The sequence below is a fragment of the Engystomops pustulosus genome, chromosome 7 (genome assembly GCF_040894005.1).
Source record: "Engystomops pustulosus chromosome 7, aEngPut4.maternal, whole genome shotgun sequence".
NCBI classification, from domain to species: domain Eukaryota; kingdom Metazoa; phylum Chordata; class Amphibia; order Anura; family Leptodactylidae; genus Engystomops; species Engystomops pustulosus.
The window spans coordinates 142,397,777-142,422,614 of NC_092417.1; the positions used below are offsets into that span (position 1 = coordinate 142,397,777).

At 45.3% G+C, this 24,838-nt stretch overlaps 1 long non-coding RNA gene across 2 annotated transcripts in view; it reads left to right on the forward strand.

The window, feature by feature from the left end:
* Window positions 1-24,838, forward strand: part of LOC140070946 (uncharacterized) — a 37,667-nt gene that overhangs the window by 4,714 nt on the left and 8,115 nt on the right. Inside the window, exon 2 of one of the 2 annotated variants that reach the window (XR_011849015.1) lies at window positions 21,076-21,202. This is a non-coding gene — a long non-coding RNA (uncharacterized lncRNA). Of the gene's footprint in view, window positions 1-21,070; window positions 21,203-24,838 lie in introns of those variants that run through there. The other variant, XR_011849014.1, reaches the window with a different exon arrangement.

Here is a 24,838-nt window from a genome sequence, read left to right on the forward strand (position 1 = left end):
ACAATTTGGATAAAAATGGCTGCATTGTTTTATTATTGGGTAACCAAGAAAATAATTAATAATTTTAATAATACAGGCGGTCCCCTACTTAAGAACATCTGACTTACAGACGACCCCTAGTTAAAGACAGACCACTCTGCCCACTGTGCCCTCTGGTGAAACTCTCTGGATGAAATAGAATATCTGACAGGAAAAGTGCGGGAAATTTACCTCAGAGAAAGGCGGGCAACTCCCATAATCCACTCTACCATAAAAGCGAGTTAACCCTTCCCATGCCAATAGTATACATTCAAACTACAGTACCACCTAATAAAATTGCTTAGGGACTGTGCCACCATAAAATTATCAGGGGCCCCTCTTAAGTATGTTACACTATGGTGTAACATACTGTCACTACTATTTCAAGGCGTTCTCTGTGTAGCGCTATTACAATATGTAACGGTACACAGACACGGGACTAGAGTCTCTTTGGGAAGAGTCCGGAAGAAGGAGTCTGTGGACCAGTGGACCCTCTGGACCACCGCGGGAGATGATGATGGTACTAGCCGACACCCGGGAATGGAGTCTAAGTGGCACCTGGTCTTCACCAAGGCCCGCCGCAAAGTTGATTGGTCTTGCTGCAGCGAGTTACCACCAGGTCGTTTCACGGGTGTGACTAGGCCCACGGTGGCAGCCAGGGAAGCAGGGTTGTAGGACACAGTCCAAGCCTGGGATGACAGTAGGAGTATGGCTTGGGAGGATGAGCTGGAACTTACAGCAGGCAAGCAGACAGCGGGCACACGACCCAGGCAGAACGCTGGAACACAGGAGCCACCAGGAGCGTCTGATAACGCTGGAGACACAGGACACAGGAGCGTCTGGGAACGCTGGAGACACAGGAGCATCTGGGAGCGCTGGAGACACAGGACACAGGAGCGTCTGGGAACGCTGGAGACACGGGACACAGGAGCATCTGGGAGCGCTGGAGACACAGGACACAGGAGCGTCTGGGAACACTGGAGACACTGGACACAGGAGCGTCTGAAAATGCTGGAGACACAGGAGCATCTGGGAGCACTGGAGAAACGGGACACAGGAGCATCTGGGAATGCTGGAAACACAGGAACGTTTGGGAATGCTAGAGACTTTCTCAAGCCTCTTCAGGAACAGCTTAGGGAAACTTGTTACAGAAACCATGGAAGTTCCTCAGGGCACAGAAGATAGGGCTTTCACTTGCTGAAGATCCTGCTAGGCAGGAAGGGAGATGCTGGATTATAAGGGCGAGCCGGATTAGCCAGGAAGATGCTGGCCCTTTATGGCTAGTATGGCCTAGTGAGCGGGGACGGGCGCAGCCTAGTCAGGCAGCAGGCATGCGGCCTAGTTGGGAAGGAGGAGGTGAGTCTGGGCCGGGGGTTGCCGCGCTGCAATTAAGGGCACGGGTGCAGTCGTGACACAATATTTGGGGGCACAGTCTTGGAGTGGCAGACAAAGGCCCAATTTTTTTGTAGTCCCTGTGCCAGCTCTGTCGGACTTTGCACATTCTTGTGCATATCTGTGCAAACTGCTTGCACAGGTATTTAAGGACTATTGCAGACGCAGCAAAAATTTCTACACTGAAAGGGGTGCATAGTCTGTCCGTGCGACACATTTATCATGCAGTGTCCGACAGAATTGTGTTGCACGCTCTATGTTACAGGTGCACCAAAAAAAAGTTGGTGCACGCTGTGAATGCAGTGGAGAGAGATCGTGAAGAACGTGAGACACGATTAATGAATTTGGTGCCCTCTGCACACTACACAGGCAAACTGCACATTTTTTATAAATAACAATATAAAAAAACAATATTTAAAGTTGTCCAAAAAATCTTTATCTTTACATCTTCACCATTTTACCTTTCTGACCTGGTGAAGCTTTAAATATAAAATCTCTTATTACTCATCTATGATGGATTGAATTTCACCTAAATACAACCCCGCGGTCTATTACTTAGGTTCATGTGCTGCTGAGTGAGCAGCGATAATGTTATAATTACGCTTCAGCATCATTATTTTCTAGTCATTCCGGGGTGCGGTAATTAGGGCCTATTCATACATAGACCACTATTCATCATCTGGATAATGATTGCTCTTGTGTACCACCTTGTACTCGTGTCACATAATCAGAAAATGTTTGCAAACTGTAATATACATATATAAACATTCCCATGAAAACCAAGCAATGAGTCAGCAAGCAAACCATCTTATTTTATCAGGCCCCATGAGAGCAAGACTACTAATACAGGAAGTAACATACAAGATAGGTTCCTTAGGTTTCTTCTTAAAGGGAACCTGTCATCAGATGAAAGTGCCCTAGATGATAGTTTACCTTTCTGTGTGTCCCTAGTCACATGGGAGTGGCCAGTTAGGAGTGATCCCTCCCCCATGCATCGATTTAAAAAAAAAAAAAACTCCCATGTCCCCCATATCTCCTGAATCCATCACTTCCCCCCTCTGGACGTCATGCATGTCTGCATCACTCCTCGCTGGCCAGTCCTCGCTGGCCACTCCCATGGGAGTAGGGACACAGCTCTGCACACAGAGAGGTAAACTTTCATCTCACTTATCTTTTTTTTCAGAAAAAGCCAGTTTTACTATAAAAACTCTTTGGCAATCTGTACACTATTCTTTATGGGACATGGGGGAGCCATAAAAAGCTTGGGGCCTAATAGGGATAAAGCTGTTAAGAAGCCTCTGATGGATGAATAAATTCTATCTGAATCATCCTTTACAGAGCTAGCAGCACAATGCAGGGATTAATTGGGCCAGGGCGTTTTGAGATTCAGTACCAGACATTATTTAGGGCCAGAAGAAAAGCAATTATATGTAAAGGAAGCATAGGAATCTCCTAGGGTGGTGCCTACCCCATAAGGTGAGCCCTTATAGAGGAAAGTACCAGAGTGAGAAATTTAGAAGTAGTCAGAGAAACCTTTGCCACTATTTCTTCCATGCCACAGATGTACTCAATACCTTGCTATTCAACTATACCTGGGGATTATTATTTTTCCAGTTCCAGTAATTTTTGTTGACAGCAAGTGATCCAGGTAGGATAGATCTAGTCCCACCACATGTGCATAGATCCCCTTCCAGTTCTGCGTCTGAAAAGTTCTTAGAACCTATGGAGGAGGGTAAACTAGCAGAACCAACAGTGAAGGAGTTTTAAGTTCTTCTTTTTAGCACCACATACCTTTAGAAAGCTCGAGGAAAATGGATAAGTCTTGTACTTGTCCTTATCTGTGAGTGTAACCGATGACTCCTTTTCCTGGAAAGCTATGTATGGTCCCCAGTGGTAGCCGCTTTGGCAAGTTGCTGTACATTGTGGTGAGAGAGCTGGAAAACTGCCGTCAGATGAGCGAAAGAGAGAACCTGTCATACTCTGATGTCCTCTGAGGCCCTCCAAAAAATAATCAGAAAAATAATCAGAAAAAAATTAGGTCATGTAAAAGAGGGGTTTAAGGAAATCTATCATCGTATTCTGATTTATTTAACCATTTGTGCTGGGTAGCTCGCAGCAGCATTAATTCAAGCATATATTTATTAGGGCTTATTCAGACGGGTGTCCACATCCATTTTATTTCACATCTGCAATAAAAGGATGAGTTTCCAATCCACTTTTTGTCCTGTCCAGTTAAGACAAAAAAAAACTCACCCCATACGGATATCATCTGTGTGCTGTCCGTTTTTTTTGTGGATCAATTGGCTTCTATGGAGGTCCATGGTCAGCGTGTGAGGAAAAAAAATGTGTATGCTGCAGTTTCTGTGAGTAAAAAAGGTATGAATGGGTCAGTATGCTATCTGCAAAAATATACAGACCTAAAAACACCTTTCTGAATGAGCCCTTATTTATATAAGCACAAGTGCTTTGGAGCTTTCACCAAAAGCTCCCAGGGTCCGGGGCTGTGGCTCTTACATACCCCACCCCAAAGCACTTGTAACTTGCTCTCTGAGCACACGTGTGCCGAAATCACAAGGCAACAGTGCATTTGTGCTGCCTGTGCTACCTCGAGATTCTAGCAGAACAGTGGAGGGGGAGTGCTGAGAGAGCACGGAGGCTGTTACAGGTGCTTCAGGAGGAGGACCTGGAGGTGCTTGGTGACGCCCCCAAAACACTTGTGCTTCATTTAAATAAAAAAAAAAGTTGATTTTATCAGTACAGAAGCACAGCTCATTATAAACATAGGGCTATATATTAATTCTGCTGGGAGTTAATAGTTAATAGATTTCCTTTAAGGCCCACTTAGCCCTAAAAAAGTTGAGCTTGGTTGCCCAGCTTGAGAATTTGATAGACGGTACAGAATTTGTGATAGCGGTGGGAATGTTATTGGATGATTTACATAGCAGGGTTAATAGTTAGCCCCCTTCCCAGACTAAACTTCATTTAACTACTTCTATCTATGGGGAAAAACAGGCCTACTTAGTAATTAGTGAGACCTGGAAGAACTAGATACTGCATCAGTTTTCAGGACACTGGGGCCAGATTTCCTAAGGGTCCGCGGAACGCATTTCTGTCGGGTTTCCCGACTATTTGCGATTTGTGGCACATTTAACGGGTTTTTGGCGCACGCGATTGGATTTTGGCGTAATCGTGCCGACTTTCATGCGACAAAAATCGCTCACATACACCGGGAAGAAGGTGAACTCCGTGCAGGATATCGGGCGCATGATCTTGTTGAATCGCGCCAGACTTTATCCTCGTCAGACAGTCCGGATGGGGGATCGCGACAGGAACGGGTAAGTAGATGTCCCCCATTGATTTGACCAAATCAAGACTGCATCTTGGTGTCGTAGTAATCTGCTCCTTCTCCTATCTCATCCCTAGCATTTTATTCCCCCTCACATAAATAGCTGGGAGATAATTGTATGTAATTTTTGGGGGGATATCCATGATCTACCCTTTGTCCCAATACGATAATTTACAGTGGTGACCTTTCAGAGTATTAAAAATACTTTTATTTTTACCTCACCAAGTTTGAGGGGATTACACATGCCATTTTTAATAGTATTTATTAAAAGCTACATATTAAAACACACTCACATCTTCCCTTCTCTTCCCTATCCCTAAAAATACTGCGTACAAATCAGACAGCCTCATTAATAAACATGTCTCTGGTCTCCAAAGAGAAGTGGAGATGAACTTTATCACGTGCAGTACGAGGTTATCACACTTGTTAGATCCTCGAAACGGTGAGTGAGATTTGTATCCTGCTCCTCGTGCCAGAACTACTGGACCGAATGCCATAAATTATATAGGGCTTAAAGCATGACATATGAGACAATCATGACGTGTTTTCTGATGTTTCCTGGGTCCCGTGAGGAACATATGGTTTATTGATATCAGAGAGAGTGCAAAGGATACTGATCTTATGAAGATGTTCTGCGGGAGCAATACTGACCAACACTCTCTTTTCATGTGTGGTTATGTATGTGGTCCTTGATTGTATTTATGCACCTGTTTTGTTTTGTGTAAAATGTAAAAAATTACCCTGGGTACAGAAAGCTCCTTTAAAGGTAACCTGTCATCAGGAGCCCTTTTTCTTGGTCCTCTATGTCCTTTATTGGAGTCTAGCTTTAATTAAACTGATTGCAGTTGATTGGAAAAGGCACACACCTGTCTACAGTATATAAGACCTCACAATGCACGTCAGAGCGCATGAGAATCATGAGGTCTAAGGAACTGCCAAGGAGCTCAGAGGCAGAACTGAGCTCCAGAGATGCAGCAGCTAGATGGGAAAAAGTTCCACAAAGTCAACCATCAGTGCAGCGTCCACCAGTTGCAGCTTTATGGCCGACAGAAGTCTTTCCGCAAGACATATGAAAGCTGCATAGAGTTTGCAAAAGAGCACATGAAGGACTCCCAGACTATAAGAAATAAGATTTTCTGCTCTGATGAGATGAAGATTTAACCTTTTGGTGTTAATTCTAAGCTGTGTGTGCGGGGAAAACCAGGCACTGCTCATCACCTGCCAAATACAATCCCAACAAAGACACATGGTGGTGGCAACCACATGCAATGGCGGAGGGACAGGACGCCTGGTTGTAATTGAAGGGTAGATAAATGCGGCCAAATACAGAGATATCCTGGAAAACCTCTTCCATAGCTCTGGACCTCAGACTGGGCCAAATGTTCCCCTTCTAACAAGACGGTGACCCTAAGCACACAGCGAAAATAACAAAGCAGAGGCTTCAGAACATCTCTGTGACCATTCCTGACTGGCCCAGCCAGAGCCCTGACCTAAACCCAATTGAGCATCTCTGGAGAGACTGGAAAATGGATTCCACCAATGTTCACCATCCAACCTGAGGGAACTGGAGAGGATCATCAAAGAAGAGACAGAAGACCCAAAATCCAGGGGTAAAAAACGTAATGCATTATTCCCAAGAAGACTCAAGTCTGTACTAGCTCAAAAGCTGCTTCTAGTCAATACTGAGCAAATGGTCTGAACATGTTAAACAAGAAAAACTAAATTATAATACAGTAGCCAAAATATCTACTTTTCAGGGGTTTTTCTGTTAAAATGGGGTGCAGAGTGTATATCACTGAGCAAAAAAACCCCCATTTTTTATTTTACCAATTGGCTGCAATAAAACAAAAATTTAACGGGGGTCTGAAAACTTTCTGTATCCACTGTATGTTAATAAATATTACTTGATTAAAATGACTCTTGATATTGGAAATCCAAGGATAAAGTGGAGTGGAGTAGTTTTAGAGGTGGTAGAACCGGAATCTGACCTTTAATAAATGATTAGAACTCCATATTTTTGAGACCCCTACAAAGTATCTGTACCGGACCCCTCAGATCACCAGAAAGAGTGGTTCTACCGACCTCAGGGAGTGAATATGGTTCAGACGGAGGTACCTGGGACCCCATCAGACCCCTCGTTTTCGTGATCTGTGGGATTCTCAGTGATGTTGCTCAAAATAGGAAAAAGGGCACCCCCAAAGCAGCATAAAGCCATCCTGGGGTCCCTGACGATTCCTGGACTGGATATGGGGAGGGGGGGGGGGGTCGGAGTAAAATAATAACCACATCAAAGACAGCAATTTTAATAAACATGTCACCATGTCTCTTGTGGATATGAACAGGGCCGGCTCCAGGTTTTAGTGGGCCCCTGGGCGACAGAGCCTTAGTGGGCCCCTCCGTGGGCCGCCCTCCAGTGGCCACACTTCCCCCCCCTCCCCACACACTGACCACCCCCCCTCCCCTGCGGACACACTGACCACCCCCCCTCCCCTGCGGACACACTGACCCCCCCCAACCTCCCCCTGCGGACAAACTGACCCCCTCACCCCCCCCCCCTGCGGACACACTGAACCCCCCCTCCCCCCTGCAGACACACTGAACCCCCCCCCCTGCTGACACAATGACCCCCCCCCCCGCTGACACACTGACCCCCTTCTCCCCCTGTATACACAGTGACCCCATCCCTCCCCCCGCGGAGACACTGACCCCCCCTCGCCCCCTGTATACACACTGACCCCATCCCAACCCCCGCGGACACACTGACCCCCCTCCCCCTCTATACACACTGACCCCCTCCTCCCCCCCCCCCCCGCGAACACACTGACCCCCCCCCTCTCCCCCTGTATACACACTGACCCCACCCCTCCCCCTGCGGACACACTGAAACCCCCCCTCCGGGAAAGAAGTATTTTACCTGTCCTGGTTCCCCCGGCGCAGCACCTGCAGCTGTCTTCGGCCTGGGCCTCCCGTACGCGCCGGCTCTGAAGCCGGCACACGTGACCCGATGACGTCATCATGTGCGCCGGCTTCAAAGCCGTCGCATACCCTGCGGAGCACCGCATCGTGGGAACCGGGACAGGTGAGTTTTAGATTCTGCCTCTATGCTGCGCTCCCGACCAGCGCAGCATAGAGGCAGAAAAATGATCGATCCGGATGGTGATCAATTGTACCAGTGTCTCATAGAGACACTGGTACAATTGATCCAGGGGCCCGAGTGGGCCCCTCCAGTACCCTGGGGCCCCGGCACTTGCCCGGGTTGGCCGGGTGCTGGCGCCGGGCCTGGATATGAACTTTATCATGTGCAGTACGAGGTTGTCACACTTGTTAGACCTTTGAAACAGTGAGTGAGATTTGTATCCTGCTCCTCGTGCCAAAGCGCGCTAATAGCATCAATGATATGGGGCTTAAAACATGACGCATGAGACAGTCAGGATATATTTTCTGCTGCTTCCTGGGGCCCCTGAGAAACAGATGGTATATTGATATTGAAGGGAGTGTAAAGGACACAGGTGTTATTCAGACGTGATGCTTAAGAAATACTGCTCTACTTAAGGTCCTCTCTAGAGGATGGCACAGTACAAAGGCAGACATGCAGCAGCCAGCTTGATGATAAACTTCACTCCAACAGGGGTTGGCTTGGTGGTTGCAGACTTTGTTAAAGGCACAGAGCTTTCCAGTTGTAATCCTCAGATATGCACGAAATATAATACTTACAGTTTCCCAGAGCACACAGCAGAATAAACCCAATAACCAAATTTGATCAGGCAATCCAGACTCTGGCCGATTTGCCATTCCAGTTCCAATTTATTTAATCAAACTAAAGTTATGCAAAAAAAACTTTTTACCACGTAAAAAGTTGCAGACATTAGAACAAGCACTACTAAACAAAACACTACTCGCTGCAGTACCACTGTCCTCTTCGGACCAGGGGACAACACCAGATCTAAAGCCCAGTGGAAAATGTAAGTTATGTCTTGTGGTCCAAGAAGGTCTAGAAAACAGAAACACAACAACTGAAGCCAAAGTGGGGTAAGTATGCATTCTTTTTTTTTCGCACCCCGGCCTCCTGGGGTTTTCTCCATATTCCTGGAAAACCCCTTTAATACTAGGGAGAAATGGTGGGATCCTTGATACTGGTAACACAAACAATAAGAGGAGGGGGAAACCTAGAACTTTTAGAGAGGTCATCCCATCACATTAATGTGATGTCGGGAACGTGCTGGATGTTTAATGAAGGACATTGTCGCTTCTATGGATCGTGCAAATTCAGGCACAAATGTTCCAACTGTGGAGGAGCTCATGCCGGGAGGATAGCTCTGTTCCCGTCCGGCAGCCGCTTTCCCCGCCCTCACAGTAGTGGTAAGTCAGAGGATGCTGGTCCACGTGCAAAGGATGCTACCATGGCTCGCCCTGTATCCCAAAAGGGCGGAGGCCGTGCTACTTAGGACAGGTTTTTCCTTTGGTTTCTTTATACCGTTCATCCCCAGCAACTTCCCGGTTTTTGCTAAATAATTTGAAATCGCTTATGGACCTTCCCAAAGTAGCTCATAGTAAGGTTGCGAAGGAAGTTGAGTTGGGGAGATTGTCCGGCCCTTATGGTTAACTCCCCTTTTTTAATTTGCGAGTAAGTTCAGGCTCATTCATCATCTGTCCCACCCACAAGGATCATCAGTCAACGATGGCATTAATAAAAATTTGGTGTCCGTGTCGTATGTTTCCTTTGATAAGGCTATCTCCTTGGTCCGTTCAGCGGGTCCAGGGGCCCTTATGGCTAAGTCAGGTATAGAGTCTGCTTTCAGGCTCTTGCACATACATTCTGATTGTTTTCACCTACTGGGTTGCCAGCTGGACGGCAAATTGTATTATGACACGTGCTTGCCTATGGGCTGCTCCATTTCCTGCTATTACTTTGAGGTGTTTAGCACTTTTCTGGAGTGGGTCCTGAAGTGTGAAACGTCCTCCTCGCATGTGACGCATTATTTGGATGACTTTCTTTTTGTAGGTCCCCCGTGACTCGGATCATTGTGCCTATCTGCTTGCTTCCTTCCAATATCTGGCTCAGCGATTTGGGGTTCCCTTGTTGGCTAAAAAAACTGAGGTCCGTGTACGTTCTTGTCCTTTATAGGGATATAAATAGACTCAGTTGCAATGGAGTTTCGGCTCCCGGCAGAAAAGTTACTTAAATTGCGCACAGCGGTAGCAGCTTGTCTGTCGGTTCGGAAAGCATCCCTATGGCAGGTTTAGTCCTTGATGGGGTTGTTGGTGTTCGCATGCCGTATTATGCCCATGGGTCGGGTGTTTTCACAACGGCTCTCCTTGACTACTGCCGGAGTCCGGACCCCTCACCATCGCATTCGTATGACCAAAGGAACTAGGGCGGATCTGCGGGTGTGGGACATCTTTCTGGCTGATTGTAACGGGTGTACGTGTTGGCGGGAAGGGGAAATCTCCAGCCCTGATATACAGTTGTTTTTTGACTTGATAGGTTCGGCAGACTTTGGGGTTATGCTGGGCTCAGCGTGGTGTGCGGAACGGTGGCCTCCAGATTGACAGGAGTAGTGTTGGTGTAGGAATCTGACTTTGTTAGAACTCTTTCCTATTGTGGTGGCCGGTGAATTGTGGGGGGGGGGGGGGGGGTCAAATGGCGAATAAGTCTATTGTTTTCTGGACTGACAATATGAGTGTGGTGCAGGCAGTGAACAGCCTTTCGTCTTCCTCCTTTCCAGTGTTGTGTTTGTTGCGTCGTTTTGTGTTACAATGTTTACAGTGTAATATTTCTTTAAGGCTCGTCACGTGCCAGTGGTTGAGAATGGTATCGCTGATGCCCTTTCACGTTTTAATTGGCAGGTATTTCGGTCACTTTGCCCTTTGGCGGACGAGGAGCGGATCCCATGTCCAGGTTCCCTGTGGTCCACCCTGGAGGCCAACTTCTGCCTTTGATTCATTCGTCTGTTGCTCCCTCTACTTGGGCAGCAGAAGGTAAAGCATGGGGAGAGTGGTGCGAATTCGCGGGGATTGAGGGTCTTTCGGCGGACGCACGTTCCCGTTTAGATATTACTTTCTGTTACTTGGAAGGCGTAAGGGAACGTGGGATGTCGGGCTAGATTAGCCTTTTTCTTCAAGCTACATGGGTGGTCAGATGTGACCCAGTGTTTTTTCATTAAACAAGCAATTAAAGAATTGAAGAAGGATTCAGTTCGGCGGGAGTCCCGCTGCCTTGTTTCTTATTTGGTCCTTGCGCGTTTATTACCTATCTCGGGAACAGTGTGTCGGGATGTTTTTGAAGCCACCTTGTTCAAAGCAGCTTTTGTTATATCGTGTTTTGGGGCCCTTCGGATCTGGTTCCTCCAAGTGCATCCAGACCAGGGTGTCATTGCGTCAGGTGGGTGAGTTTGAATGTCCGATGCTGGTGGTTAAAAATTTTTTAGAGTTGGGGGGGTGGGGGGGTCATAGTTTCATAGTTTATACGGTTGAAAAAAGACACCTGTCCATCAAGTTCAACCAAGGAAGGGTAGGGATTGGATGAGGAAGGGATTTAGGGGAAACAATTCTATATAGCATAACAATCAATGTTATTTAGGTGTAAAAAGGCATCTAGACCCTTCTTGAAGCTCTCCGCTGTCCCTGCTGTGACCAGCGCCTGAGGCAGGCTATTCCAAAGATTGACAGTTCTCATAGTAAAAAAGCCATGTCGCCTCCGGTGATTAAACCTTGATTTCTCCAAACGGAGACAATCTTTTCTCATAACTAAGACCCTCCATACCCCTTATCATTTTTGTGGCTCTACGTTGAACCCTCTCCAGCTCCAGGGCATCCTTTTTATGGACCGGTGCCCAGAACTGGACAGCATATTCCAGGTGAGGCCGAACCAGTGCCTTGTATAGTGGTAATATTACATCCCTATCACGAGAGTCCATACCACTTTTGATACATGACAAGATCCTACTAGCTTTAGAGGCAGCTGATTGACAATGCATGCTGTTATTCAATTTATGATTCCAGATTTACTCCCCCAAGGACATATTTTGCCTTTGGATTATTGGCCCCCAAGTGCATAACATTACATTTATCCACATTAAACCTAATTTGCCAAGTGGATGACCAAACATTCAGTTTCTCCAAGTCACCCTGCAGCCTATGAACACCCTCCATAGACTGTATTACACTACACAGTTTGGTGTCATCTGCAAAAATAGACACAGTGCTATTAATTCCTACCTCTATATCATTAATAAATATATTAAATTAGTGGGCCAAGCACAGAACCCCGAGGTACACCACTCATAACTGGTGACCATTCCAAGTAGGAATCATTGACCACAACTCTCTGGATACGATCCTTCAGCCAGTTTTCAATCCAATTGCAAATGATTTCTGCCAAACCAATAGCCCTAATTTTACCCATCAGACGTCTATGAGGGACAGTGTCAAATGCCTTTGCAAAGTCCAAGAACACAATATCCACAGCTGCTCCTCCAGTTCAATTTTTCTCACACATTGATAGCTCCCCGCTTACACCATTATAGTTTACGGTAGTGTTTAAAAAAGCGCTGGCGGCTGCTGGCTTTCCTCCTGGCGAGTTTGGCACTCATTCTTTTAGGATTGGCGCTGCGACTACTGCAAGAGAGCTTGGTCTTTCTGATGCTGAGGTGCAGAGAATTGGGCGTTGGAGGTCTGAATGTTTTGCCGGATATATTCATCCGGATTTGCTTATTAACTAATTTTGTTCCTTTTAGATTCTTGCCCGACGGTCTGGATCTTGGGGAATTCTTTCATCTACTGGACTGAGCAGGGGGCAATGGTGTCTCCTGGAGGAAAGTCCCTCGGCTTCTTCAATGCCGATGTTAGTTGGAGAGGAATTAAGGGCCTTCGCTGGCCGCAGGCGTTGCCGGAATTGGTGGACATCATACTCGGTATTGCCCTCGATCCTTGTTTTGCATCTTGGGGGTAATGACTTATGCTCAGTGAGGTTGGGGGAGTTAATCCCACTGATCCAGTCTGACCTGGAGAGGTTTTCTTCCTTATTCTCAAGGTTTGTGCTGGTTTGGTCCGAGATTATACCTAGGGCGATTTGGGAAGGGGCTAGAGATGGGGCAGGTAATGAAAGGAGCAGGAGGTTATTGAACACTATTGTGTCCCGTTTTGTGCGTGAGAGGGGTGGAGTGGTGGTCAGACACAGGGAGTTGGAGGGTGACAATTGTGGTCTATTACTGCCTGATGGTGTCCATCTCACTGACATAGGCATGGATATCTTCCTGTCTGGTATTCAGGATGGGATTGAGAGGGCAATGTCCCTTCTAGTGGGGGTCGGAGGGACATGTAGGTTTTCATGTCCTCCTTCGTGGCCGTTGTGTAGAAAGGGGCGAGGACCTACATGCCCTCTAACGAGGCTGGCATTTCGGGTGCCCTTTAAATAAGTTTTTATTGTTAAGAGTTAACAAAGTGGTTACTCTATGAGTAGGAGTTAAAATGGTTAATTTATGTTAATAAAGCTGTGGCCGACTCCCTGATGTCACTCCACATGTTTAATATAATATCTGTGTCTGTGTTTTTTTCTTAGAGGGGGCAATGGTTGGGTAGGTCTAAGGTCTTAAGTATGCATGCAGTCCTAGTCCCCTCAGGTAGTGTATGAAATGTATTTTCTAGAATTCCCTCTTTTATATGAAATCTTACCCATTTACCTATAAAAAATATCCCCCAAAGTCAGACAAATATGTCTTATTTTCATATGGGACGAGTCTAGTGGTTGCAGGAGTAGTGTAACTTCAGAAGCCTCTATCTTTGGTTCCATAGTACCTAGAAAAATGCTCCGCTTCATATTAAAGATAAGGATGTCATCTTTCAGATCAAAGCAGACTCGTCGTTATGAGAGACAAACTATGTTTTTAGCTGCCTGTATATCCAATTCTGTAGCCTGATGTGATGGTTTGAGGTGGTGATGTGCCTTGATCTTAAAAAGGCCTCTACTTTTAGGTCTCTAGTGGGGCAAGGCCTTACTGTATCCCACTAAAGTTTGAATTTGTATATAGAGCAGAGCAACTATTAAAGGGGTTTTCCCACTAAACAAGTTAGGCCCTATCCACAGGATAGGACCTAACTTGCTGATCGGTGGCGGTCTCGGTGATAAGACCCATAGAGATCAGGAGAACAGAGGGTCCAAAGTACCTCCGTCATACCCCCAGGCAGTCACACATGTCTTGGCTGCCCTGTTCATGTCTATGGAGCTGACGGAGATTGCTTAGTACAAGGTGTCTGATGGAGGTCTTGCTTAATGTTAAAGGAGTTTTCCCACTAATGAAGTTGGGCCCTATCCACAGGAGTTCATCGGAGCCCCTGTTCTCATGATCATCACTGAGACCCCCACCGATCATCAAGTTACGCCTTATTCAGTGGATAGGGTCTAACTTGTTTCATTTGGTTGGTCCTTTTAATGAATGTCAACAGACCCCTGGTGCAGGTCCATATCATGATATATCCTGTGGATAACCATCCTGCTGACATAGCGGAGTTTAGGCCTAGGCCTTCATCTAGTGACACCCTTGATGCATTCTCTAAAATTTAGTTTCTGGACATATTAATAAATCTTTATATAGCACGATCATATAGTTACATAGCTAGTACAATGGAAAAGATGATATATATACATTGGGGCAAATTTACTTACCCGGCCCATTCGCGATCCAGCGGCGCGTTCTCTGCTCTGGATTCGGGTCCGGCCGGGATTCATGAAGGCAGTTCCTCCGCCGTCCACCAGGTGGCGCTGCTGCGCTGAAAATCATCTCCACGCGCCGGAATGCACCACCTCGGACCAGGTGAAGGTAAGCGGTCCCCAAGCGACACTTTTTCGGTTTTTAAATGCGGCGGTTTTTCCGAATACGTCGGGTTTTCGTTCGGCCACGCCCCACGATTTCCGTCGCGCGCATGCCGGCGCCGATGCGCCACAATCCGATCGCGTGCGACACAATCCCGGGGCAATTCAGGTACAATCGGCGCAAATCGGAAATATTCGGGTAACACGTCGGGAAAACGCGATTCGGGCCCTTAGTAAATGACCCCCATTAAGTTCAACCATGGAAGGAAAGGGAAGGGTCTAACATAAGAAGGCATCTAGGCTTATTCTTATAACCATAGTGTAAAACCCCAATAATAAAATGTTTTATTTTATATCTTTATATATACTTAAAGTATAAAGTATAAGCCTGGGCTAACACAAGCCACAGAAACAAAGAAAATTCTTTATTATCTGTAAATTCTTTGTTTTTATATGACTCTTTCTATTCATATCTTTTTCTGAAATCCCATTGCCATGTGATCACCATATCACTGCAATGAGACTGTGTAAAGGGTGGTTCCACTGCATCAACAAAATCTCAGCTGACATACTAATGTTAATAGGTTCACAGCCTAGCCATTATGATAATCACACCTACTACACAAAACCAGGCCTATTTAATGCATCCCCTGCTTGGTCACATGTAATATGACGGACAAACCGATTGACTTGGTTCTGCTATAGTCTACTATCCAGGAATGTTGTTATACAATACCTTTTTTTGTCTTCATGGTGCTGAAAGTGTTAAACGTATCAATACGTTGTATGTTCTGTGACACCTTAAGAGAAGGATGGCGAATGAATGTGATTGGATTGGGGGATTTTGTCTTAGCAATTACTTAAATATTTTCAAGATCACTTGATGGGGGCTAAATTCTACGGTAAAGGGACTGACCTTCATTTGAAAAGATGACGTGAGCAGTTCCCTGTTTACATTCCGTATTTCTAAGAACAGCGATGGGAAGAAGTGGTTTGGAAATATATATTTAACAAAGACACAATAGATGTGTAGATGAATAATTACTGAATGCATGTGTTCTACTGTTCCATGCTTCATTACTTTTTGTACAACTTGCTGTTCTCTAAAAAGCAGTTTAATGGCAAAATTCACAACATGTGTAAGATGTATGAATCACCCGATAAATTTCAATATGTTTAAACAGTCCTCCTCATCATGCTGTTCACATTTTGAAATCATGAGATCAACCCACTAAGCGTAGAGAGTCACGGACGGACCTCTCTGCCCACTGTGACCTCTGGTGATGCTCTCTGGATGCTGGTAATTTACTGTACTTTGACCCTTGGCTGCAATGGTGAACATAAGAGAAGGTAAAGGTGTCTGCAATCAAGGTTTATTAATGCTCTTTGTTCCCAATACAGCTGGGAATTATGAAAATCTTATTGTCATAATGACTAAAAAATTATTTTGAGTTAAGCTGCTTTCACACAAATGTAGAATTTCTCCAGTCCTGTATTTCTTTGCTATATGAATGCATATACATGACATTTTTCAGCCCTATGTGCACAAATGTCACTGTATCCATACCGTATTCTTATAAAATACAGTGGGCTGGCAGATGATGGCTGGCTGACAGAATGTACCTTTCGCTGGTTTTGGTCTCCCTAGATACTGCATGTATATAAACTCACCGGCCACTTTATTAGGTACACTATGCTAGTAACGGGTTGGACCCCCTTTTGCCTTCAGAATTGCCTCAATTCTTTGTGGCATAGATTCAACAAGGTGCTGGAAGCATTCCTCAGAGATTTTGGTCCATATTGACATGATGGCATCACACAGTTGCCGCAGATTTGTCGGCTGCACATCCATGATGCGAATCTCCCGTTCCACCACATCCCAAAGATGCTCTATTGGATTGAGATCGGGTGACTGTGGAGGCCATTTGAGTACATTGAACTCATTGTCATGTTCAAGAAACCAGTCTGAGATGATTCCAGCTTTATGACACGGCGCATTATCCTGCTGAAAGTAGCCATCAGATGTTGGGTACATTGTGGTCATAAAGGGATGGACATGGTCAGCAACAATACTCAGGTAGGCTGTGGCGTTGCAACGATGCTCAATTGGTACCAAGGGGCCCAAAGAGTGCCAAGAAAATATTCCCCACACCATGACACCACCACCACCAGCCTGAACCGTTGATACAAGGCAGGATGGATCCATGCTTTCATGTTGTTGACGCCAAATTCTGACCCTACCATCCGAATGTCGCAGCAGAAATTGAGACTCATCAGACCAGGCAACGTTTTTCCAATCTTCTACTGTCCAATTTCGATGAGCTTGTGCAAATTGTAGCCTCAGTTTCCTGTTCTTAGCTGAAAGGAGTGGCACCCGGTGTGGTCTTCTGCTGCTGTAGCCCATCAGCCTCAAAGTTCGATGTACTGTACGTTCAGAGATGCTCTTCTGCCTACCTTGGTTGTAACGGGTGGCGATTTGAGTCACTGTTGCCTTTCTATCAGCTCGAACCAGTCTGCCCATTCTCCTCTGACCTCTGGCATCAAGAGGGCATTTCCGCCCACAGAACTGCCGCTCACTGGATGTTTTTTCTTTTGCGGATCAATTTTCTTTAAACCCTAGAGATGGTTGTGCGTGAAAATCCCAGTAGATCAGCAGTTTCTGAAATACTCAGACCAGCCCTTCTGGCACCAACAACCATGCCACGTTCAAAGCAACTCAAATCACCTTTCTTCCCCATACTGATGCTCGGTTTGAACTGCAGGAGATTGTCTTGACCATGTCTACATGCCTAAATGCACTGAGTTGCCGCCATGTGATTGGCTGATTAGAAATTAAGTGTTAACGAGCAGTTGGCCAGGTGTACCTAATAAAGTGGCCGGTGAGTGTATGGCAGCAACTGTAAACAGCACATATGCAACACATATTTTAAATGTTCCCATAGACTTCTATGGGGTATACAGAATGTATAGAGAGACCTGCTCAACTTTCAAATGACTGCAAGAGGCCTAAATAATAGTGAGACTCATAAATTACCCCATTGTGGAAACATCCATCAACTTAAGAACCCTTAAGTTTGTTAACCCTATAGGGGTTAAAAATGTAGGTGCGGTATCCATATTGTAATATTTTTGAACAATACATTCATTTTGGGTGGAAAATTAAACATTCACAATGGATTAAATGACAAATAGCACAAAGTTTGATACCCAATTTCTCCCGAGTGCACCGATATGTGGTGATAACTGGCTGTATGGACACACATCCAGTTATAGAATGGAAGGACCTTTATTCAGTGCAGTTCTGCTTGTGAAATTGTACAGGTTATCTTTTTTTTTGCTGTTTATAAATAGGGCTTATTTTTTGGACACATGAAATGCACTTTTCTGGTGCATAATTTTGGAGCATCTTTAGCTAATTGACGAGATTTTATTAACTTTTTGTTGGTGGTGGAAATGAAAATCATCAATTTTGGTTAGATTTGTTTGCTTTTTTTTTAGCTGTTCACCATACCATAAAAATAATATGTTATTTTTATTCTATGGGTCGCCACGATTATGGAGATATCTCATTTATATGGCTTTTTTATTTTTTCCCAATTTCACTGATTAAAAACTTATTATTTTTCGCATGACAAGTCTGGCTTAGAAGCTTAATTTTTGCAAGAAGGGTTGTTCTTTTAGCGGTCTTCTTTTGGAGCGCAGATCACTTTTTAAAAACATTTTTTTAAGTTATTAACAAAAAATTATTTATTTTTGGAACCTTTTTCAGGTTTTATTTTTATTGCGTTCACCATTCGGGTCCAATAACGATTCTGTTTTATTATACAGATTGTTAAGGACACTGCAATTCCAAATGGGGGTTTATTTGGTGTATTTATGTTTTGTTATACTTTATTAAGTGTTTGTATTGGAAATGGACATTTTAGGGGCTTATATTTTATTTATTTTATTTCAACATTTTTATATATTTTTTTTACATATGTTTTACTGTACATATAATTTAACTTAAACCAGTGATGCTCTGGTCACTCTTTCAAGTCCAATACACTGCTCTACAATACTTATTCATTGTAGAGCAGTGTAAATAGTCTGGAATGCTGACATATGCACAGACAGTTGACAGTCAGGCCCGGAAGGGGTCTGACTGACGGAAAATTGGGCAGCCCCAGGACCTCGGTGCTGCCCTGAAGAGGATCAGAATTCATAATTAGCAGCATGGGGTCTCCGATCCTTAGGGGGAAGACCCGTACACACCATAGTCATGGTTGACTGTGGCATGTAAGGGTTTAACACTCGTAAATGTTGACTGTTGCCGGCTCCGCTTTTGTGGCGGTGCCAGAAACTGGACGTAATAGCATGTCCTGGTGTGAGAAGCATCTTCCCGCAAAGACGTACTATTACGTGAATGTGCGGGAAGATGGGTGCATGGGTTAAATTACTGTATTGTAATAATTCAACAATTGCCAAGTTAGCTCTTGCTGGGCATCGCAACCTACCTCCATCTAGTCAAAGGAAACATACACATATCTGTATAGATACCTATAGAAATAATTGTCATAATTCCTTACATCTTTAGAGATAGGCATTGCTATTTTTAGTTTTACCAATGTATTTCCTAGGATTTTTAGTACGGCCGGTAGTAAACAAGCACGATTGTTCTAATAGGTCGTTCATTAATAACAATGTTCTCACCAGAGTTAGTAGGATTCTATGGCTAGTAGGGTGCTTTGTCATTAGAAGCCGTAATCACAGCCGGCAGGCATTTGATAGGGAACGCAAGCGCTTGTGCTGTGTAACAATAAGACAGGTCACAGATTTATTGAACTGGCAACAAAATAGCAGGAGCGAAGCCTCGAAATATTTTACTGCAAATCAATATCTCTTTTCAGACTGGAGGGCAATCAAAGTTTATGGCAGTATGTTAAATGTAGCTATTTTACACTTAGTAAATATCTTCTGTTATTTGTACACTCACACATATTTATATAATGGCACATATTTATACACTCATGCATACATACCATATCCACACATACTGCATATACATATACCATATCCACACATACATACACACTGTACATCATGTACATGCACATACAGCACATACCGAATATACTGTATACACACAGACATACAGCAGATACACACCAGACATACAGCAGATACACACATACACACCATTTACACAAACAGCAGATACACACATACACACCGTAAACACACATGATACTCGTATACACACATACATTTATACACTCCTACATACTCTCACTGTCAGGCAGTTTATCCCAGGGGGTGTCAGGGACCAAAGATATAATTTTGTGCAGTCCACTAGTGCTGCATAACATTCATATGATGGCGTAGTCCTAAATTCTTTAGTGTGGCAGGTCGGATGGCCAGGCCCCATGATACTGATGAAATGTTACAATGCAGAAGTCTTTAAAACAGAGAATACGGAGAATGTGTGAGAAAGCATTTACTAAAGCAGAAATGGTGAAAGTCCTCTTCATGGCAAATCAACTTTATCCTTGTTTACAGGACTAACCTATAAAAAAAAAATCTAAACTTTTATGATAAATTGCCAATTAATAATAATATAAAATTGTTGTGCTTCTTTTTTTCGGAGGATCCATTTCTTTTTTTTTCCCTATAAAGTAGTGGAGACAGTGGAGCAACATAACAGCTTAAAAACATAAATCTGGAAATTATTACAAAAGGTTAGTATGACCATGATACTGAACCTCTGAATACAATGACACTTGTTTATGGATCCTATAGAAAAATTGCAATTGGCCCCCAACACTTATAACACATAGAACAGAATGACCTCTTGGTTTTATCCTTCTTTAAAGGAAACCTACCACCTAAAAGTGGTAGGTTTATACATATATACATGGCACCAGCTCAGGGTGAGCTGGTGCCAGAGCATATTTTTGTTAGGGGCTTTGTTCCCTTATCTTAGAATTACAAGTTATATTAACTCATAACTTGGCGCACCGCACATGGGATCGGCGCAACATGCGCACGCCCGTGCGTGCGCTGGATTCTGAAGTGCAGGAGAGCCGATGACGTCACCGAGCTCTCCGCAACTTAGCGCGGGGAAACAGGCCGTGCTAAGATGCGCAGGCCCGCGTGTGCCGGAGAGCTCGGTGTCGTCACCGGCTCTCCTGCACTTCAGAATCCGGCGCACGCACGGGCGCGCACATGGTGTGCCGAGCCCCAGTGCGCGGAGTTATAAGTTGATATAACTTATAATTCTAAGATAGGGGCTTTGTTCCCTTAACAAAAATATGCTCTGGCACCAGCTCACCCTGAGCTGGTGCCATGTATATGTGTATAAACCTACCACTTCAGCCTTTGAAGTACCATGTCTAACCGAGTATAAGCCGAGTTTTTCAGCACAAAAATTGTGCTGAAAAAGACCTAACTCGGCTTATACTTGAGTCTATAAAAAAAAATTAACTCTGTACTCACCTTTTCGACGCCACCTTTGCTCTTCTTGCTTCAGATGCTCTGGTGCCTCTTCGGGTCCTTAAGGTCCTCTTTGGGTTCTCTGGATCCTCTTTGGGGCCCCTGCGTGATGTCTGTGGTGCACAAACAATGACGTTGGCAAACGGTCCCGAAGTACCCAAAAGGTGAGTACAGTGTTCATGTTTTTAATTAAAGGCTTTGCATAATCGGGGCAGAGGCTGGCCAGCTATATACTGTAGGGGGGGGGGGGGAGCTGGCTATATACTGCAGTGGTAGGCAGGCTATATCCTGGGGTGATGGGCTGGCTATATACTTCAGGGGCTGGCAGGTTATACACTGCAGGGGCTGGCAGGCTATACACTGGGGGGGGGCAGGGGCTAGCAGGCCATATACTGGGTGGGAAGGGGCTGGCAGGATATATACTGGGGGGGGCAACGGCTGGCAGGCTAAATACTGGAGGGGCAGGGGCTGGCAGGCTATATACTGGGGGGAGCAGGGGCTGGCCGGCTATATACGGGGGGGGGGGGGGGGCGGCTATATACTGCAGGGGCTGTCAGGCTATATACCGGGTGGGAAGAGGCTGTCAGGATATTTACCGGGGGGGCAGGGGCTGGCAGGCTATATACTGGGGGGAGCAGGGGCTGGCCGGCTATATACTGGGGGGGGGGCTTGCTATATACTGCATGGGCTGGCAGGCTATATACTGGGTGGGAAGGGACTATCAGGATATATACTGGGGGGGAAGGGGCTGGCAGGCTATATACTGGAGGGGCAGGGGCTGGCAGGCTATATACTGGGGGGAGCAGGGGCTTGCAGTCTATATACTGGGGGTGCTGGCTATATACTGCAGGGGCTGGCAGGCTATATACTGGGTGGGAAGGGGCTGTCAGGATATATACTGGGGGGCAGGGGCTGGCAGGCTATATACTGGGGGGAGCAGGGGCTGGCCGGCTATATACTGGGGGGGGGGGCTGGATATATACTGCAGGGGCTGGCAGGCTATATACTGGGTGGGAAGGGGCTGTCAGGATATATACTGGGGGTCAGAGGCTGGCAGGCTATATACTGGGGGGGAAGGGGCTGGTAGGCTATATACTGGGGGGAGCAGGGGCTTGCAGGCTGTATACTGGGGGCCAGGGGCTGGCAGGCTATATACTGGGGGGCAGGGGCTGGCAGGCTATATACTGGGGGGAGCAGGGGCTGGAAGGTTATATACTGGAGGATATGGGCTGGTCAGCTTTATACTGGCTGGAGGCTGTGACCAATGTATTTCCCACCCTAGGCTTATACTCTAGTTTTTCCCAGTTTTCTATGTTAAAATTAGGTACCGCGGCTTATATGTTTTTCTGTTAATGTCAACTTCTCTGTCATGCGGTGTCGCAATTTCACCCGTGATCCTCTGTGTGTCCCAGTGGCCCGATGCACTCGCTTTCCCCGTATCCTAGGGTGCGCGGGCGGCTTCATAAGTTTAAAGGGCCAGCACATCGCTGAGTGGTGCTAGCCCTTTTCAGGAAATGGTTGAAAGCCGGCATCTCCCAGCATTCCCTGCTGGATCTTTGTGCTAATGCCGTTGAGAAAGCTTCTGTGTTTGGATTTTCCATTGTGACCCCGGTTCTGCTTTTGACTCTGATCCTGTTCCGCCGGCCCTGACCTCCTGCTTTGTTCCTGACGTTGATCCTGTGCTGCCTGTCTCAGCCTTCTGCCTGTCCCCAACCACAAACTTTCCTTCAGTTTCTGTACCTTGCCTTTGCTGCCATCGCAGACAAGATCGCACCTGTGGAATGACCTGGTGGTACCACGCCGCAGCAAGTCCAACCCGCTGTGCGGCGGGCTCTGGTGAAAACTGGGTGCCACTTAGACTCCGGTCCCAGGTGTTTGCTTAAGCCATCGTCCGCAGTGGGTCCACTACCCCTTGAGCCTGACATTCTCATTCTGTCTTCTATGCTAGGGTTTGGACTTCTTTATGGCTCCTCCTTCTAAGGCCTCACATACAAGACCATAAATAGTGTCCGTCATTGACTTCTATTATGCATGGTCAGCTTGGGCACTCAGCTCCTATGGAAATGGCTTTTCTCCCCACCATCTCCACCTAGCTGAAACGAGGGGGGGGGGGAGTTTGCAGCCCGTTTTTAAATGCACCGTCGTGTGCATTTGGCCTAAGCCCTGTCATTCCACATCAACAAACAATTTAGCTCTATGTGTAAGCTGTGTGTCATACTCAAGGCAAGGGAGACAATTTTTTTGTATGGCCCAGCAGCACCCATGGAATGAGTGCCACGCACTGCACATGACTGTAGTCTTACAGCAAAAGGGGTCAAAGGAGAATGGCAGGAAATTTGCAGAAAGGGGTATTTTGTTGGGATTGGAGATTATGTGGGGTCTGGTAGTAATGAGAAGGGTGTCTTGGGTTTTTGGAACTTTCCTGAAGGGAATGCTGGAATAACAAAAAGCTTAATTCACTGTTACATTTATACAGACTTACTATTACAACAAGGCCCTTTGTAAAAATGAGTTTGCCATCTCTGTTGTAATTAAACGGGACATGAAAACCATGTTGTAGACTGAAAATTACCATCTTCAGGGGTACCAGACAGGCAGCACTACAGATAGGCCTCAACATTTTGATAAATCATTTATACCTAACGAAGAATGACTGAGCTATCCAAAACAACAAAATTCTCAGTTGTGGGTGAAATTGTTCTTTAGGGAGCCCACACATACAGAGGTTTTCTGTATTCAAACCCAAACAAGTTTTTGGAATGAAATCTCTATTTAACCTGATAGACTTGATATCTTGAGCATCTTGCATGGATAATTAATTACCATATTGTAATCATTCGATCCACCCACACACCAAATTACACAATAGTTTTCAAGTATTTGGCAATAAGGATGAACAGACTAGCACAAAAACGGGTGGGGCGTCCACACACCAAAAATTAACAATATATATTAACACTAGAAGAGAAAGAAGTGTGCTACAAAGGGCCAGAAAGTAATAAAATGCAATCTTTGTTAATGAATTCATGAAATACACAACTACACAACGATTAAAATCAATTAAAAGTACATGAGTACCAAAAAGACACAGGATAGAGTAAGTGCAATGACTTTACTCCATCCTCCACCCCTAACCGAAAGTGTTGTGACAAATGATTCAAGCCTAAGTTCCAAGGATGAATTCCTGAATTACAACTTGTATCAGTGGCCAAGATCACAGTATTGTGCAATATTCATACAAATGCAATTGATAAGCACATAATGTAAGATATAAGCCCCTTCCTTGCACTTGAAGTTCATACCCCTGAGAAAGTCGCTTGCAGCGACAATACGCGCGGGGAGCCTCCCACTCCTACCGATGCTCAGTGTTTGGTGTGTATTGGGGCCATTGTCTTCTTGCTGTGCTACCTGGGTGCTAGGCCTTGCTTAGGTTAGCCCATTTTGCTTCAGTTTCATGGTTATAGGTAGTGATATTTTGCATTTGCACATTATTGTCATTTGTTTCCATACTATATCTACTTGATTTGAAGCATTTGGTTTTTTGGCAGGAAGGGGCTTATATCTTACTTATGTGCTTATCAATTGCATTTGTATGAATATTGCACACTACTGTGATCTTGGCCACAAGTTGTAATTCTGCTATGGGGGTGTTTTTCAGCTGCAGGGAAAGGATGACTGGTTGTAATTGCAGGAAATATGATAGTACAGAGATATCCTGGATGAAAACCTCTTCCAAAATGCTCTGGACCTCAGACTGGGATGAAGGTTTACCTTTCAACATGACAATGGCCCTAAGCACA